The 14,679-nt window shown below is 28.5% G+C and overlaps 1 protein-coding gene across 1 annotated transcript in view; it reads right to left on the reverse strand.

The window, feature by feature from the left end:
- Positions 1–14,679, reverse strand: part of LOC142330093 (allatostatin-A receptor-like) — a 613,143-nt gene that overhangs the window by 187,084 nt on the left and 411,380 nt on the right. The gene's annotated exons all lie outside the window — the stretch shown is intronic.

Here is a 14,679-nt window from a genome sequence, read left to right on the forward strand (position 1 = left end):
TAATATCATATTTAGAAAAAAAATAAAAGTAAATATATTAGAAAATAATAGAGTAAATCGGTAAAAAAAGTTAAAAAATCGATAAAACTCCAACAATTTCAGCTGGAATGCATAAAAATTAATTTATAAAGTATGTTTCTATAATATTATTTCCTGAGTAGTAATCACTACATAACCTACCACAAAACATTTCATGATTTTTATATCAAGTGGTTCATAAAATATAAAGAAAAAAATATAATCGATGACATCACATAGGTATACGCACAAATACACACGGAGTTCAAAAAATACATTCAACAATTTTTAGTCAAAACAGAAGTTTTCAGCTCCGAGCATCACAAAACATATTTTAAACTATAAAAAAAAAAAAACATTCAAACTTTCATTCAGTTAATACTGTAAAAAAATGAAAGTTACGAATATACAGAATGATTTCGAAGAAAACGGAAATAATTTGGGAACTGATTCTAGAGCTTAAATAAGGAATAAGTTTATACAAATATGTATCAGAAAACGCTTTGTTATCGAGTTAAGGCTAGCGATAAATTTCGCTCGGATTTCAGCAGCTCCGGTAAAATGAGTTCATACTAATTTTAAGTAGTTATAATTTGATGGTTTCTTATTTTTTGACCTGAAAAATCGAATAAAACAGGGCTCACAACTTTATTCCCTTAATTGTATGATATTTAAAACCAAAAATTTCGGTTACGAAAAACACGTTATTTTATGTTTGAATCGTAACTTTGTTGAACGACGAATAAATGCATACATTTGATTACCAAACCTTGTAATAAATTTATTTCTGAGAAAATTGCCGGAATAAATTTTATGGAAAAACAAAAAAAAAATCATTTTTTATTATTAAAAGCATAACAGAACAAAACTTAACATAAAAATATTATGAATTTGTTAAAATGAAATGTACTCGTATATGTTATTATACCGACGTAGGAACCTGGACGAGTGTTTCAAACCGTAAAGTAATTTGTAGAATTATCAATAATATTCGTAAGAATGATAAACTTTCCAGCACTCATGTTTCTTCTGGACGTCAACTGGTAAATGGTGATGAAAGGGAAAACATTCTTCCGGTGATACAGCTTAGTACTAAAACGAGGATGCAAAGAATTTCTATCCGACTTAACATTCAATAAAGTGTAAATGTAGGACACTACATACTCAAGGACTGCGTCCTTATCGTTTTTAAAAAGTTCAACACCTTCAGCTTGGTAACCACCCCAGACGACTGCAGTTTTGTCAATCAGTTAAAAATGATTACCACTTAATTCCGTTCATACTGTTCGGACGAATTTAATTTTACCCGTAATAGCATAATCTCACACGGGATTTATGTCAGTGGTCTGAAGAAAATCTACAAGCTAAAGTTTAATCAAATTTCCAGCAAAGATTCACGGTGAAAATTTGATGTGGAATGATAAAACATTCAATTAATAGCCCCTTTTATACTACAACAAGTCGGGGAGTGTCGGGGAGAAATTATCAAGCATTTTTAAACAATGAATTTCTTACAGTACTTGACAATTGTTTATTGGCGAAAAAAATTGAAATGTATTGTCAACCTTACGGAGCACCAAACCTTTCACGAATTAGTAACACAATTATTAGTTGAAAAATTTTGTGATAAATGGTTGGACGTACAAGGCCGGTAAATTAGCCACATAGTTCACCGGGGACCTTTCTTCTTACTGTTTATGGGAATGGATGAAATGCCAGGTACACATGCAAACGTAGGCAAAAGATTGCTCGCATTCTCAGTGATTCTGTCCTCATCGATGAACGTAAAGATACAAGGTTAGCAACAGAAAATGTAAGGAAACCGGTTGCAAAGTTCATCAATGTCAATAGTGGAATTTTCAATAATTTTCATTAATGAGCATCTACGTTCTGTTAATTCGCAGTTTTAACAACCGATTACGACTTGTTTTAAACTCACTAATAAACATCACTCAAACTTAAAACACAAAAAAACAAGTTGATATCCTATCTGAATATGTTTACGGTTTTGTTTAAATAAATAGAGTGATTTAGGAAAAAAGGGAAACAATTTGAGAACTGATTGTACAGCTTGAAATAAGGAAAAAAATTCCATACAATTATATATCCGAAAAAGCTTTATTATCGAATTATGGCTAGCGTAGAATTTCGCCCGGATTTCAGTTTACCCCGTCAAATGAGGTAATACTGAAATTTTTAAGGCGCTATATAAGGTATATTATGTTTTTGACTTGAATAAAAGAATAAAACAGGTACCAGAACTGAATTTCCCCGATTTTTTTACGATATGAATCGAAAAACAAAAACAATGATGGCTACAAATACTTTTTAGGTAGATTTCATAAGAAAGCTACCTATTGTAGTGGGTACTATGATTTGACTTCCGGAAAATTTCGACATATCTTCACGTTTCACATCCTCAGACCCCAAAACCATCGTCAGCTCAAAAATTTATATATACATTTTTAGAGATATTTTACTTCGTTGTCGACACGATAACTGCCATAATTTTGGGCCAATCACTTTCAAATTGTTCTTTAAAAAGAACTCGTTTTAAAAACACGGTTGAGTTCGTTAATTGCCGAAATCGAACCATGGCGGTGGAAATGGGGAAGCTTTTTCGAAAAAAACGAAATATAGCTATTACTTTCTTATTAAGTAAAATATCGAATTCGTTTAATGTTTCTACTATTTTTTGGATAAGGCTCTAAAAGTTATTTAAGTAAAGATTTTTGATTGGTTCAGGGGGTGGAAAAATGGGGTTTCGAAGACAAAAAAAAATTTTACCTTCCTTAATAGGCACAATATCGTATTGGTTTAAAATGGTCGTTAGTCTTTTAAATATTTTCTGAAACATTTGTCTGAAACAATTTTTGATGTGACCAACCCTTACAGCAAGGGATGACCAAAATGTTGCTGGAATTGTAAGAAGATTGGGCTTGTCGTATGCTAAACATGTGAAACTAATTTTCACATGCAAACATTATCGTATTGAGTAAATTTGAAGTTTTTCTTAATTTTTAAGGTGAAAATCTTTTTTATCTCCTACTTATCACCGATGAGATAAATCTACCTCCGTCTTGCGGCATGCTGAAAGGAATTTTTTTTAGTTGAAATACAAAAACTTTGTTAAATGACCAATAAAGGAGTAAATTTTATTATCCAGACATGTAGAGAATTTAATTCTAAGAAAATTTATGTAATAAAGTTATGATAAACAAAAAAAAATCAACTTTTATTATTAAAAACTAAACGGAAGGAAGCAGCAGAAAAATGATTTGAATTTGTAAAAATTCAGAACAGGTGTTTTTTAATTAAATTTAGACCTTTGAAAGATTAAAATACTTCTAATTTACATTTTTTTTTTAAATACTCACTATTATTATACTACATATTAATTTACAAAAATTCTTGAAAATTCCACCATTGACATTGATGAACTTTGCAACCGGTTTCCTTACATTTTATGTTGCTAACCTTGTATCTTTACGTTCATCGATGAGGACAGAATCACTGAGAATGCGAGCAATCTTTTGCCTACGTTTGCATGTGTACCTGGCATTTCATCCATTCCCATAAACAGTAAGAAGAAAGGTCCCCGGTGAACTATGTGGCTAATTTACCGGCCTTGTACGTCCAACCATTTATCACAAAATTTTTCAACTAATAATTGTGTTACTAATTCGTGAAAGGTTTGGTGCTCCGTAAGGTTGACAATACATTTCAATTTTTTTCGCCAATAAACAATTGTCAAGTACTGTAAGAAATTCATTGTTTAAAAATGCTTGATAATTTCTCCCCGACACTCCCCGACTTGTTCTAGTATAAAAGGGGCTATTAATTGAATGTTTTATCATTCCACATCAAATTTTTACCGTGAATCTTTGCTGGAAATTTGATTAAACTTTAGCTTGTAGATTTTCTTCAGACCACTGACATAAATCCCGTGTGAGATTATGCTATTACGGGTAAAATTAAATTCGTCCGAACAGTATGAACGGAATTAAGTGGTAATCATTTTTAACTGATTGACAAAACTGCAGTCGTCTGGGGTGGTTACCAAGCTGAAGGTGTTGAACTTTTTAAAAACGATAAGGACGCATCCTTGAGTATGTAGTGTCCTACATTTACACTTTATTGAATGTTAAGTCGGATAGAAATTCTTTGCATCCTCGTTTTAGTACTAAGCTGTATCACCGGAAGAATGTTTTCCCTTTCATCACCATTTACCAGTTGACGTCCAGAAGAAACATGAGTGCTGGAAAGTTTATCATTCTTACGAATATTATTGAAAATTCTACAAATTACTTTACGGTTTGAAACACTCGTCCTGGTTCCTACGTCGGTATAATAACATATACGAGTACATTTCATTTTAACAAATTCATAATATTTTTATGTTAAGTTTTGTTCTGTTATGCTTTTAATAATAAAAAATGATTTTTTTTTTGTTTTTCCATAAAATTTATTCCGGCAATTTTCTCAGAAATAAATTTATTACAAGGTTTGGTAATCAAATGTATGCATTTATTCGTCGTTCAACAAAGTTACGATTCAAACATAAAATAACGTGTTTTTCGTAACCGAAATTTTTGGTTTTAAATATCATGACAATTAAGGGAATAAAGTTGTGAGACCTGTTTTATTCGATTTTTCAGGTCAAAAAATAAGAAACCATCAAATTATAACTACTTAAAATTAGTATGAACTCATTTTACCGGAGCTGCTGAAATCCGAGCGAAATTTATCGCTAGCCTTAACTCGATAACAAAGCATTTTCTGATACATATTTGTATAAACTTATTCCTTATTTAAGCTCTAGAATCAGTTCCCAAATTATTTCCGTTTTCTTCGAAATCATTCTGTATATTCGTAACTTTCATTTTTTTACAGTACTAACTGAATGAAAGTTTGAATGTTTTTTTTTTATAGTTTAAAATATGTTTTGTGATGCTCGGAGCTGAAAACTTCTGTTTTGACTAAAAATTGTTGAATGTATTTTTTGAACTCCGTGTGTATTTGTGCGTATGCCTATGTGATGTCATCGATTATATTTTTTTCTTTATATTTTATGAACCACTTGATATAAAAATCATGAAATGTGTTGTGGTAGGTTATGTAGTGATTACTACTCAGGAAATAATATTATAGAAACATACTTTATAAATTAATTTTTATGCATTCCAGCTGAAATTGTTGGAGTTTTATCGATTTTTTAACTTTTTTTACCGATTTACTCTATTATTTTCTAATATATTTACTTTTATTTTTTTTCTAAATATGATATTATTAGGCTATGAAACCTATCTACTATCAAATAAAATTTCAATTAAGCAAAAGATTTTTATAAGTAAAGTAATTTTATGTCTAAAATATTTTAAGTATAATAATTTTTTTATGTCTTAAATGTAATTTATTTAATTCTTTAAATATATTTTACTGTAAATTTTAACGGATTAAAACACACATACTAGTTGAATATGTTCAAATTTGTACTACTTCTACGAATTTTAAACAAATCTATGTTTAAGAAATCATTAAACGTCGACCTTCATGGGATTAATAACGTCTTTGTCTTTCATCCAAGATCTAGGGTTCGAATCTCGGTTACGTTTGCATTTTTCTTTTACTTCAGTATTTCCTATCATATTTCCAATACGTAACTCTTCAATTTTTATTTTAAACTGTAAAAAAATATTGAATTTTATACTTGAGGCAAACATGTCAAAAGTTCAGCAACATTTTTTACGTTTTTTTAAATGATAATTCACGCCGTTTATTTATAATGGTCACCCATTGATTAGGATTTTTTTGCGTAAATTGCATATACAAACAAAATGTATCTCGACATTCAACAAAGAAAATTATTTAATTTTTTTAAATATGTTGGTATTAAGAAAAATTTCACGTGTTTATATGTTTGAAATACTTGTATGTACGTATCTGGTAACTAACATTTTAAAGTATCATAACTTCTATGTACAGTACATAGATGTTTCCGGCATTTAGTATCCACAAACATATTAGTACACTACGCACATCAAATCTGTAGAGTCTAAAGTATATGTGAATATTTATTAGTTAGGATCGTATGTATGACAACATTGCGTGTTCGTGGTTACCAACAGAGTTTTGATTTTACTACGTTTTGAATATAGTAAGTAAACAATTATTATCTACTGCAATCGATTGATGATTGTATTTATTTATAATTTATCAATACTTCATCGTTAGCCAAACGACCTCATTGTTTGTCATTGTACAATTTATTATTTTTAATATTCTCTATTTATTTGTTTATTTCTATTGTTACATTTCTGTATTTGTAACTTATTATATTTCTCATTATTTGTTTTTAAATTATTTTTATTTATATTTTACTTTAATTTTTGTTTAGAAACAGCCTACTAGGGGCCACACCAATACCATTTCTTTTTACATTTCCTTATTTTCTTCATTTTTCTGGGGAAGCGACCGGTTTTTTTCGTTATTCAATTTTTTTCCAGTGATTTCATCCATAAGAACAGGAATTGTAAATGCAGTGATTTCTTTTATTTATAATATTTTTATTTAAATTTATAATTTTTACAATTTTTGTATAATTATTGTGATTTTATCTTAAAAAATTCAATCGGAAAATTTTGTAAAAATCTTACATATTTAAGGTACTTTTTTTTAACCTCTGGGACCACCGTTAAGTATTGCCTCAAAGGATGAGAAGAATGATTTGTAGCTTGTGTGAAAATGTCATACCTGACCGGGATTTGAACCTGGGACCTCCGGATGAAAGGTATAGTACTGCGTATTTATTTAAAAACGCAACCCATGAAAAATAATTTTAAAAAAGTTAATACAATAATTTCGGATGAAGAGCTTGCCAGGACTAATTTAATAATCAGCTGATATAACTTTCTGTTTATTTTTTAAGAAAATTTAGTTATTTTTGGTTATGGTGCTTTTTTATTAAGAAAAAATGGTTTTCAACACAAAAGAAAGGATTTTTATAATTAAAAATTATTTTAAAAATAAATCTTTTGTTTTTGTGCCAAGATGTTTTTTAATTGTAGTTCCGTTCCCGCGTAAGAATGTACAAAATAAATTCTCAATTCATCGTTTGATAAAGAAATATCTGTTTGTAAAGAAATATTCTGTTTGCAATCAGAGACATAAACGGAAACGTTCATTACTTAATGACGAAACATTGGGAGATGTTAGGGTAAGCTTTATAAACTCATATAATAAATCATTATGAAAACTTGCGCAACAAAACGGAATACTTCTGTATAGTGTCTTTAAAGATACGGTTACTTAACTTAAAACCATACCGAATTGTTGTATCACATGAATTACACCCAGTTGATCATCACTGCTAGGCTCCACTACTTTCAATGAATTAATCAGTATATTCGGGAGAGAATTAAAGTGTGGATAATGTATTTTTTACAGATTAGGCTTGGTTTCATCTAAATGGTTAATAGTAGTGGTTAATGGTAATGGTTAATAGTCGGAATGATCGTTACTGGAAATGCAAAAATCCTCATACCATCCATTCACGTCCTCTACACCCACAAAAATTGATGTGTGGCATACAGTTTTTAAGGCGAAGAGTAATTGGCCTCATGTTCTTTGAAAACACTTTTAATGCGCAATTTCTACCAAGAAATTGTGATGTTATTTATTGTAAATTTAGAATTGAACGAGAGAGATTCGTGGTTTAAACAAGATGGGGCCACATATCGTACGGCGAGAGCAACAATAGATCTTTTGAGAAATTTCTTTGATGAAAGAGTAATATCGACTGTTTAATGGCCAGCTAGGTCACATACGATCCTTCTCCTGCAGATTTTTTCTCTGGAGATATCTGAAAGGTTGTGTATTCAAAAATAATGCATACATCATTAAAGAACTGAAAGCCAATATAACTCATGAATTATGAGAAATTGGAAGAGGTACGCTCGGAAAGGTTGCACGAAATATGAAAAAGAGGGTAAAAATTTGCACTGCTGAAAGTGGTAGCCACTTTCAATACTTGTTTTAAAAAAATTTGGTCTCAGTATTGTTTTGCACAAATAATTGTATTTATCATTAATCTCATTAAATATCGTACATTATTTTTCTTTAAATTAGGTTGCGGTTTAAAACAAATACTCTTTATAATTATCCGAATTGATTATGGAGAAATTACAGATGACACTTTGAAATCTTCTTAGGATCCATCAGTAGTTAGAAAACACTACTCGATTAATCTTTCTTCCCCATTAATTGATTCTTTTACAAAAATGTTTTATTTTTTTTTGTTATTATTAGCCTAATTTTTTCTAGTAAAATTTTAAAATGTCTTTCATCCATGTGGAAATTTTTTTTTTAAGTTCTTCTTTCCAAGAAAACAAACATTCATTCAGTAAATTGATGTGTATTAAACTGTTCCGTTTTTTTAAAATGCTATATCTACTTCACATATGACGTTTGTTTTATTGTTAAAAAAATATAATATTTTCAGCATTTAATTTTCTTTGTGCGTTGACTGGATAGTCAACGGATTGTGAACGGATGTTCACAAGATATAATACAGTTCCGTCTAGGTTATCGACTTGAACATACCGACGCATGTTTTTTTTATATTCAACAGCAAGTACACTGTAAGTGTGAAATGTTTGTACAAACACCGGAGATAAGCAAGCTCGAGTAACTTTGCATGAACATCAGTAGATATTACTTGTATACTAAATTGATTTGTAAAACATTTAATCCCACTATATACTCTGATGAATATATGTACATGTTCATCCCTTTCAACTAGTATAAGAGCGTTTAATGTGTGTACTCAATGTTAGTACATACATGTATGTATACTATGACACTACTATTTTTAAGACTACATTGTATATAATAATTTACTACTATTTAGTCATGTTACCTATTATTATTGCTAATGTTTTTTTTCGAAGAATTCGTCAGGAAAGAAGAATCTTTCTTAAAACAAACAAAAATTCTTAAAAATAATTTTAAAATAAAAAATTTGTTATATCATATTTGTCCGCATAATTTTCCTGATTGTTCTAATCAATATCAATTTATTAAAAAAAGCAAGAATACAGAAATTACGGCAAATTATTTATAAAATATAACCTGTTTTCAAGATAGAGCCATTTAAATGCTCCATACCATTGTTATAAAGAATGTAATATATTGGTATTTTGCTTATATCTAAAAGTATAGCTTTATTCGACGTTTATGTTTTACAATTTTTACTTTCCCGGCGAATATAGTTAGAATTGCTAATTAAACAAAAAGGTATGGTGAATATGCCAAAAATGGAGTATCGGTTTTATGGTAAATTTTTACGTTTTAGGGGCCAACTAGCTTCTCTAAACCTAAAAATATGTATGTGCATACCTGAATACGTCACACTACTTTTGACCTTATATCTTGGATTGACCAAACCAATTTTCTTCAAAATTTGGCACAAATCTCTATATAATGGGCACTAATATTAATTTATTTTTTCAAAATCGTTTAAGTGATGTCATTAATATTAAATACATATTAATTATTAATACATATATTAATTAATATTAATTATTTAATAGTCATTAATATTTAAACGAATTACAATTTTCAAAAACAATAAATCATCGTCAATTGAATGATTCTCAATTACACCCCCACCTGAACACTCATTCAATGAATTGCTATCAGTTTCAAAATTATTTTAAGAGTGGCAAAGAATTGCCAGGAACTTAAAATTCATTAGTAAATTAGAAAATAGTTTCCTTAGAAATAGCATCATGAATAAAATTCAATATAATAAATAGAGGAAGACCAATCATAGAATAACTAATAATCTTCCATGATCAGGGGATATAGCGAAAAAATAAATTCGATTTTCTTCAGAAATAATTGAGAAAAAATCTAAAGCAATTGCGTTACTTACAGTGATATCTGCTTGTTTTTTAAATTCGAAAATTAAAAAAAATAATTAATTCCGACCTCTTAAAATTGAAGTATGTTTTTTTTTTGCTCTATCTTCAGTTTAAAAATTTTTCAAAAATGTAATTTCAAAATTATCCATTACTTCATATATAGAGCTATCATAAAATGTCTACAATTTTGAAAATAAAGAACCGAAACCTGAAATGCAGACAGGTTTCTTGAAAAATTTATTTTTCTTATTTTAGCCTCTATTTAAAGGGATGTTGAATTTAAAGAAAACTGTACTTAATCAAATTTTTTTAAGCTTTTACTCTAAATGAATATGTTGAGAAAACGTTTTCTTGAAACTTATTTCCCATCACTCTTTCACTCTGTCTCTCTTTTTCTTTCTCTAATATATTTTTCTAACTTATTTAATAATTATTAAAGATTTTTTTCTATCTTTATTTTTCTTCATCACTTAAAAACCTATTATTATCTATAATTATCTTTTTTAATGAACCTATAATTATCTTTGGAAACTCCTAATCTAAAATAAGAAGTAATTATTTTTCATTACTTTCTTAAAAATACTTCTTATTATTTTTTTGAACAATTCTTTTTAAATTTATTTTTTTATGATATCACTAAAGAAGATTTTTTAACATATGAAAAATGTCATGCCTGACCTGGATTCGAACCCAAGATCTCCATATGAAAGGCCGAGACGGTACCACCCCGCCACAGAGATCGACCATTTTTTTTTAGGGATCACTTCTTTATAAGTAAATTTTTCTTAGATTTTTCCAACAAATTAAGGGAAGTCCCTAAAATCAGAATTTGTTTTCTCTAAATGTAGGAGTTTTTATTCTTAAATCAAGCGTAGTCACACATTATTTTGTCTCCATTTTCCCTGTAGTCAGCCATTTTTAATAATGGTCATTTAAAGAGGGTTATTTCTCTTAGAACCACGCTACTATTATTTACTAATATTACTTCATATTTATTGATATCTGTTATGTTACGTTAATATCATTACGTTATATATTAATAAAAATGATTAAAATTTTTGGATAAGATAAAATAACCCACTCAAAGAACAAAACTGTTCTTTTTATTCTTATTTTATCAATATTTTAAACCAATTTCTTTGCCGATCTTGTAAGTTGTTCAGTTTTTTAGTTTTCTGCAAGCTGCTACATTCATTTTGCATTTAACCTTTGGTTGCAACATATCACAAAGTGAAGTAATATATTTTATTAAAATACCTTTGATAGTATTTTAAAGTATTCATTTAAATATTTTAGATACGCGTGGAATTTTTACAACAAAAGGGGGTATGGCATTAAAATATTTCTTTGATGATGTTGAAGTGTAAGTAGTTGGGAAAGCGGACTTTCTTTTGACATTTAATTTTCTTTATTTAAATTGGTTGAAATAATAAGTATTAACTAAATGATTGAAGAACTTAGTGATTTGTAATGCAGTTATGGAACAATTTTAATTGTAAGAATTTTTAAGACTTAATAATTCATAGTGTCATTAAAGTATGACTAATACCAATAGCCATTAGTGGGTGCGGCTTTCCCTCTCACCCTAAAAAACGATAGAAAATATTCTAGAATTTTAACAACACTATTATAGTTTGAGTATAATTTCAGCTAACAACTCGATGAATAATAATTGTAAAGAAAATAAAAATTTAATAAAAAAATTCCGGAAATATCAAGCGTCTGTTCGAAAACTATAAAATAAAACTATTTTACGTAACTGTAATACAGTACATATCTTTTTCTATAAACGACACTTTTTTTTATTTCTCTTGAAACATTGCAATTTATTATTACTTCAATTTATTATACGTTGAATTACACTTCATCAAATGAAACAAATATTTGAAGAGAAAATAAAAATTAAGTTCTAAAAAATGTTTTATTTAATATATTTGCATTCTTTTCTACTTTTCTATGATGAGGTTATAAATTTATCTTCAATCATAAATAAAGTATTCTTAAACATTTCTTCAAAAATAATATTTTTTATGTATTTTCTTACTAATCATATAAATTTATACTCCCTCTAATAAAATGGTATACTCAAATGCACATATGGTATTATAATATGATATACTCGAATGCACATTATGGTATTATAATATGCTGTCAATGTAAAAGAAAGTTATTTAATATTTTATTTTTACATGGTATAAAAGTGGAAGAAAAGGTTTTATGAGATTGTTTTCCCGTGAGTATACACACCGTGATAATATTTTTTAAACTCACTGTAGTATAATATTAATAAACACGATCGTACAACCTTAATACCCTTAGGAGATGCAAAACACGTATATTAAACAAACTTGTTATTATTGAAGTTTTTAATTTTGTTTACAGTTTTACAAATATCAAAGGTTAAATGTAGGATGAAATTTGTATTTTAAAGTTAATAAAATAGTTTATTTATTGTTAATAACCGTAAATTAATCTTGATCAGCAGTTTTATATTAGTAGACATATCTCGTTATCTTCATGTTGTTTACCTAATAATAAATTTAATATTTATTAGTTTATCATCTCACTAGTTCATATGATGTGAGCTTCGAATAGGATTCCAGAATTCGTTGGTTTGGTTACTATTAAACCTAATAACAGAAGCCTAATAATAGAAATTTGGAATGATTTTATTAATAATGTACCCAGTTTTTTAATAGTAAATGATTTCAAGATTTATAAGTCGTTTTGTTAATTAACAAAATGATATTTAAAGATCAAAATTACTTAAATTTAATTTGCTGTAGATTTCGAAATCTAATTACTTATTAAATTTAAAAAAAAACTTTTTTGTTATATGGAACTGAAGCGTGGACAAGAAGGAAGGAGAGTGACTATACTGAGGCTTTTGAGATGTAGATATGGAAAACGATGGAGAAAGTAACATGAATTAATAAATTAGGAATGAGGAAGTAATGAACATGATTGAACAGCACTTATGGAAATTAAGAAAAAGAAAAAAAAAACAGTTAAGATATTTGTGTAAAGAGAGTGCAATGCTGACAAATAAAACGAAAGGTTGAGTGAAGGGAGAAAGGAAGATTTTCTTATTTCTTCAGTGAAGTTAATATATAGGTGAAAATTGGAATTATCTACAGGGAGACGAAATGGAAGGTTTGAAACAGTTACGAATGGAGACAGAGATAGGCGTAAGGGGCCTATCCTTTTCTGTTTTAGCCTCTGGAACCACAATAAGGTACAACTTTAAAAGATGAATGAGAATGATATGTATGAATGTAAATGAAATGTTATCTTGTACAGTCTTAACTCAATCAGTCATGAAATGTGTAGTTAATTGAAACCCAACCACCAAAGAACACCGGCATCCAAGATCTAGTATTCAAATTCGTATAAAATTCCTGCCTTTACTAGGAAGCGTGTAAGCGGCCTGCCGGCAAAACAGCAGATGATAAAAAAAAATCATGTTAGATTAATATTTTGTTACAGAGAAATAATTTTATCGAATATAAAGTTATTATACTCAAATTATCCAAATAAGTAGTAAAAAAGAAAATTTACTCTTTTCAACTGATTAAAAAAAAAAAACCTAACTTATTCGAGTTCTAAGTAAAATTATTACGAAAATACTGGTATGTGTTCGCGCGCTTGTGTGATTATATGAGTATATATAAAATATGTATATTTTATATATATTAAAAAAAACCTTTGAAAGTTTGAATAGAGGTAGATTATCCCTGCTACCCAACCAAATATTTAAGAAAAAGTCACTACAGAACAAGAAACAAAGAACGGAACTGGTCAATAAATGTCTGCAACAAAAGATCCATTTTCATCAAGGCAGAGGTAAGGCATTATTGCATAGTAGTGAACTCAGAATTGTTGTATGCAAGGAAATTACATTGTCTTATCGGTATTGGACATATTAAATTGATTAAGAATATGAAGAGAATACTAAGAAAAAATCTGTGACTCAAAGTATATGAAAGGGAACAGAAGGATTCAGCCCCATAGAAGAACTGTATAAAATAGAAGGAATGGACAAAATAGAAGATGTAATGAGATAAAGAAGGATCAAATTCTTCGGAGACTTATACCGAATGGAAGGAGGAAGGACGGATGACTAAACCCAACTAATTTTTAAAAAAGTAATTATGGATGAAGAAAAATATTAAGGCTAATAAAAAAAGGGATATTTGAAATCTGGACAGGGGAAGGTGCAAAGGGGTTCTTCTACAGATTCTGGATAGAGAAACGGTTAACAACAACTTTTGGGATAGTAACAGAAGAGAAGGCCTACTTAAAGAAGACAAGGGATGCAGAGACAATTAGAATGAAATATTGGGATGATGAAAACCGGGAAGAAGAGTAATCCCTAAACAAGGACTATTACACGTAGATGGACTAATTGGAAAAAAAGGATAAAAATATAATGAATAAAAAAAAAGGAATGTGTAAAAGTATAAAAGTGTGAAGTGTAAAAATGTAAAGGTGTAATGGTGTAAATGTATAAAAGATTGTATTAAACGTGTACTGTTATGTTTATTGTTTACTGTTAAACAGTTTTGGGTTAAATAAAATTAAAGAAATAAATAATTAATCGATAAAAAAATGCAATTTAGATAAATTAAAAAGTAATAAGTTTTACTTTTGAAGTTAAGTCGTTTAACTAAAATCAAAAGATAAATATTATACAAATACTCTCTACAATTTCTATAGAACGTTTATAGATGGATTTTCA

This window comes from Lycorma delicatula, chromosome 9 (genome assembly GCF_047948215.1).
Source record: "Lycorma delicatula isolate Av1 chromosome 9, ASM4794821v1, whole genome shotgun sequence".
Taxonomy (NCBI): Eukaryota; Metazoa; Arthropoda; class Insecta; order Hemiptera; family Fulgoridae; genus Lycorma; species Lycorma delicatula.